Source organism: Mus pahari, chromosome 13 (assembly GCF_900095145.1).
Source record: "Mus pahari chromosome 13, PAHARI_EIJ_v1.1, whole genome shotgun sequence".
Lineage (NCBI taxonomy): Eukaryota > Metazoa > Chordata > Mammalia > Rodentia > Muridae > Mus > Mus pahari.
In genome coordinates, this window is record NC_034602.1 from 24352605 (window position 1) to 24358667 (window position 6063).

Below are 6063 nucleotides of genomic sequence, written 5' to 3' on the forward strand. Positions count from 1 at the left end.
CACACACACACACACACACACACACACACACACAAACACACATACTTTGGACAGTTTGGCATCTTGGCTCTCTTGAACAAGAACCTATATGATCCTGCAGTTTTGCTCATCTGAAGGGCATGGTGGCAGGAGTGCACTTCACCCATAGTGCTTACTGAGAGCTTAGGACAGCCACCCCAACACCATCTCTCTATCCCCACATAGCTGGGACCGCCCCCTGTCCAAGGCTGACTCTAGTCTGAGATATGCTAAAAGGCTCTTTAATATTACCCCAGGCTGGGCAAGGAACACTTACAGCCTCAGAGGTCAGGATGGCCTGAGCCCCAAATCTGGATCTTCCACACACTCACTAGGACCCTATCTCTCCTTCTGACACCATCATGGTCTCAGGAGGAGGAGCCAGGCACTCCTCTAGGGTGCAGACATCATAGACACCCACTTACCACCCGTTTTGTTTAGAGTTTTCTCCCCAAACCCCAGTAACACCAATGGTTTCCACTGGAACTATTATTTCTCTACGAGAAAAAGGCAGAAACTCAGATTCAGAGAGGAGAGGTTGCCTCTGCAGCCTGAGCAGAGGCGGCAGTGCTGGCATTCAGCTTTGGCTTGGTCTGACCTCAGGGGGAAGCAAGTGTTACAGTCACTGCAGACATTTGGATGCATCTGCCTGTTGTCACCAAAGATCTGCTGAGTAAGGCAAGAAATTGATGTTCATTAAAAATTCTCAGATCTGGGGAAAAGAGCTTGTCTAGGATGTGCAAGGCCCAAGGGTCATCTCCAGTAGTTGGGGGTAGGGGAGGCAGAGAGAGAATAAGTGGAGGAGGAGGGGGAGGGGGATTGAGAAGAGGGAGGAAGGAGAAGAGAAAGAAATACTCAGAGGATGTATTTTGCTGGATCTCAGGTGGTCTTATTATCCAGAAAGTATGCAAGATGGAAGGGTGGTTAGGGCAGCTCAGTGGTAGAATACTTATCTAGTGTGCATGAGGTCTTACATCCCATCCTTAGACACACACACACAGAGTGTTGGAGGATGAGCGTATAAGCCTATAACCCCAGCATTGCTTCAAGGGGTTCTATTGCTGTGACCAAACACCCTAATGATAAACAAGCTGGAGTGTATTTCAGCTGGGTCTCAGGACATGCTGCCTTGCTGAGGGAAGTCAGGGCCAGAACCCGGAGGCTGCAGTTGATGCAGAGGCCATGGAGGAGTACTGCTCACTGGCTTGTCCCCTGCCCGCCTCCAGGCTTGTTTAGCCTGCCTCTTTATAGAACTCAGGACCACCAGTTCAAGGATGGCACCACCCATTGTGAGCTGGGCTTATATCCATCACTAGCTAAGAAAATGCACTACAGCCTTGCTCACAGGCCGATTTTGTAGGAGTGTTTCAAGTGGGATATCCCACCATCCATTCACTCACGCCCACTCATGCCCAAATGTTGGGTCTCTCAGCTTCTGCTCTCACAGGCTCGTGACCTGGGAAGCGTCAGAAGACACAGGCACCATGGACTCCACTATATGCCATTGCCTAGGTCTCAGGATGCTTAGCTAGTGAGCAAGACCCACGGTACCAAGGAGGAGACAACATGGGACACGAGGAAGCTCTCAAGACAGGCAGTGTGGCTTTCCAGAGTCAGGCTGTGGAATTTCAGATTCTGGCTCTGTATTTGGCAGCGGCTGCTCTTGCAATGCTGAGGGACTGAGAACCTCAAGGGTGGCAGAAAGCACTCTCCCACTGAGCTGCACTCCCAGCCAATGCTCGGCCAGTGACTTAACCATTAACCCAGCTGGCTCTCTGCATCACAATGGCATCTAAATGATGTAATGTGGACTTAGCAGAGTGGTCGCTTACAGGGTCTGGATGGTTAGCTGAGACCAGATGCAAAGGAACTTCTGCTTGAGGGACAATTGACTCAGGAGGGACATCCCTAGGACCACTTTGGAGATTCTAATCCAGGTCATCTGAAGGAGCCTGGGACTTGTCACCAACAAACAATATCGAAGTGGGATCCTTAGGAACGTGTTTTGGTTATGTGTGTGCACGAGTGACTCTGGCCCTGGGTGGGCACCTGTAGTCAGAGAATCTTTGGGAGTCCGCTGTTCCTGCCTCAGATCTCACTGAGGTGGGGGTCTCTCTCGTTCCTGCTGCTATGCATCTAACTCCATGCAGGCTGGCTTGAGAGCTGCCTGCGGATCTTCCTGTCTCAGCCTCCCTCCCACTTGGCTGCAGAAGAGCTGGGAGCACAGGTTCCCGCCACCACATCCCAGCCTCTGCGTTCAGCTTTGTAAGGATTTCTTGGGATCAAATGTAGGTCATCAGGTTCGCCAAGCCATGTTCTCAGACCAGGGATTTTAGTTTTTAAACTAAGCCAAGTGTGGTGTCTCATGCCTATCATCTTAGCAGTAAAGAGGCTGGAACAGGTGGATGCCAAGTTTCAGGCCCTCCTGGGCTCTAGAGTGAGACTTGTCTCAAAGCAGTAACAAGAAAAAAATGAGAGTTGCAAATGGGACTCTCTGGTAGACTCCTTACCAGATCCTAACCGCCCTTCACACACCAGTAATGGTTTCCACCAACTGCCCCTCACAGACAGCCAAGCCCTCAATGGCTGCTCTGCCTCTCCCTTCCTCTGCTGCTAACAGCTCACAGTGGTAGCTCAAGTGCTGACGACGCTGGAACTCTGGTGTGACCAGGTCCCTGGTACAGGTCCACCTGGGTCTCCTTAAGTTTTCCAACCTAAGCACTTAGCTCAGGGTTGAAGCACAGGCTTTAGAAACTTCCTGGCACATGTCTTCCACATTGGCATCTCTTGCCTCTGAGCAAGAGCCACGGTGCTGCGGGGCTGTCTCTGTCCTCACACAGCCTGGCTGCAGAGAGACAGGTCAGAGTGTGCTGTCCCAGGGAGGGCAAGCTTCACATCCACCTTGAGCTGCAGAGCTTTGTTAAGTTCTTTATTTTAATGAGTCTAATGTATCTGAGGCCATCTTCAAACCTGTGAGCTGAGGATGACCTTAAATTTCTGCTCCTCCTGCCTGTCCCCTAAGAGCTGAGACTACAGACATCCCAAGTATGCCTGGTTGACATGGAGGAGAGGACCAGCGGAGTAGCATCTCAAGCCCCCGGGGCTTCAAAGCCCAGTCTTTTCTCATTGACCCATCAAACTTGACCTCCAGAGATGAAATTTTCTTGTTTGTTTTTTTGTTTTGTTTTGAAGACAGGTTCTCAGGGCTGGAGAGATGGCTTAGCAGTTTATGGCACTAACTGCTCTTCCAGAGGTCCTGAGTTCAATTCCCAGCAACCACATGGTGGCTCACAACCATCAGTAATGGGATCTGATGTCCTCTTCTGGTGTGTCTGAAAGACATCTACAGTGTATTCCTATACATGAAATAAACTAATAAATCAGAAGAAGAAGAAGAAGAAGAAGAAGAAGAAGAAGAAGAAGAAGAAGAAGAAGAAGAAGAAGAAGAAGAAGAAGAAGAAGAAGAAGACGACAATAGGCTCTCACTATACAGCTCTGGCTGTCCTGAAACTCACTATGTGAACCAGGCTGGTCTCTCTGCCTCCCACGTGCTGGAATTAAAGGTGTTACCACTCTGTCCAGCCAGGAATGATCTAACATTGGCTATTTGGACTGTGGACTTCCTCCTCCTCTGGCATAGACAGAGCATCAGAGTGCTGTCTACACTGGCCCCCAGCCCCGTCCCGCTCCGCCAGGCCCCACCCCCAGCCCCCTCTCCTTGCAACCTTGCCAGGCACATTCTCCCTCTGACCTTGGTGTCCTACTCTGCAGGACCCTGCAGACCTTGCAGAGCTGCCACCAGTACCATACAGGTCAGCAGCCGGAACAAGCAGGCAGGCGCTCGCAAGCTGAAGCTGCTCAGCTGCTTCCTCAATGACTCAGACGTACACTGTGAAAATCAATCTCCCACTCGCCAGTCACTTCTTTGACTTAGGCGTCTCCAGGACGGGCATATAGGAAAGCTGACCCCGTCATCATTTTGACTTCCTAACTATGCCACCTGGGAATTCTCCCTCTCCCAGACCTCCCAAGACAACCCAGAGGACGTAAAAAACGTGAAAGCAGAAAACCCAAAGTCAGTTCTCAACACCCCCCGTTTCCAGCAAGGTGCCACAGAGACCCACAGAGCAAATGCTCTAGCCAGGGATCATGAACTGGAGAGGTGCTGGCTCCGCAGGGCCTTCCTGGAAAAGCAGTGTACGATGGCAGTCTCACAGCTGATCATCCCTGCTGCACAGCCAAAAAACTGGACTTGAATTCCAGTCACACCACATTCAAACTGTGTGATTTGGGGCAAGTTACTCAACCTCTCCGAGCTTATGTAGGTATAGTAACAGAATTTACTTTATAGGTTGGATGTATAATAGGGTAGACATAAGAGCAAAGACTGGCCAGGCAGTGGTGGTGCACGCCTTTAATCCCAGCACTTGGGAGGTAGAGGGAGGTGGATTTCTGAGTTCGAGGCCAGCCTGGTCTACAGAGTGAGTTCCAGGACAGCCAGGGCAACACAGAGAAACCCTGTCTCGAAAAACCAAACAACCAAACAAAAAAGAGCAGAGAGTCTTGCTAGAAATGGAAGTATATGTCTTTAATTCCAGCACTTGGGAGGCCGAGGTAGGAAAGTAAGTTTGATAATAAGCTATGTGGAGAGCTCAAGGCCAGGCTACGCTATGTAGTAAGATCCTGCTTTAAAACAAAAGAAGAAGAGCTCAGAAGAGCACAAGTGTCCCTCTCAAGGACCCAGGTTCAAATCCTGGCATCTACCTGGTAGCTTTCAACCATCTGCAACTCCAGTCCCAGGAGACCTTTCCCCCTCTTCTGACTTCCTCAAACACCAGGCACACACACAGTACTGACAAACACGCACAGAAGACACTCGGGCACATAAAATAATAAAAATAAATCTGAAACAAACAAACAAACAAACAAAACCCAAAAAAACAGATAAGACCAAGCACTGGAGGTGTGGCTCAGAGGCAAAGCACTGGCCAGCTGGTAAGCACAAGGCCTCTGGGCTTGACTCTTAGCATAAAAACTAAGTAAGTAAATAAAAAAGACCATTTTCTCCTTCCAGAGAGCACAAGTTTCATTTGTGTGGCTGCTTAGCCTCTTGCTCCAGGTAAGGAGAGTTCTAAGAGCTGCAGGGACCCTGATGAGCAGCCCCACTGAGTCGCTAGATAGAGGTTCCGCAGGACAAACTGACCGCCTCACTCTGCATCTCAGGACCCACAGTGAGAAAGCCACTCAACCAGAACAGCTCAGAACAGTGTTGGAGCTGCGGGTATGGTGTGAGCCAGACCTGTGAACCCAGCCACCAGCAACCAGCCTCTGAGGCAGAATTCCGCTTCTCTCCCCACGGAGGGCGTCCCAGGGCTTCAGAAGTGTGTGCCAGCAGGGTTGCTGAGGGCACTAGGCAGTCCAGAGCGGGTGGGGTAAGGCTGTGGGTGGAGCTAGGAAGGGAGGATAAAAACTGCACCTTGTTCTGTCTTTGAAGCTTGCTCCCTAAAGCGTGTAAGGGTGGAGAGGCTGCCCTCTTCTTACTACAAACCGGATCTGAGTCAGGCAAAAAGAGGACACATCTTAGAAAGGAGAGGTTACAAGGGACAGGCGGACAGAAACCAGGGAGAACGGAGGAGGCACAGCCCAGAAGGAACAGGAGAAGAGCGGAGAGGAGATGGAGATGGGGATGGGGGCAGGGGAGAGGTGGGATGGAGTAGAGAAAGGAACATGGGACACGGGACAGAGGCAAAGAATGTGGGGTGTGACGGCCACTGGAGAAAACAAACAAGCAGACGTCACAGACATGAAACCAAAAAAGGTGAGTCTACAGGTGGCAGAGTGGGGATGGCCTGAGCCTCTGAAAAGGGGACACACAGGGGCTGATGTGCCCCTCCCCCCAACACCCTCACCCCGCCCCCGCACACACCCCCACCCCACCCCCACCCCACCCACCCCCCACCCCCCCGCAAAGCTGAGGCTGGAAGCTGTCCACATGCCAGGTGCTGAGATGTTCCTGCAGAGCATTGCGGCCACTTCACAAATCCC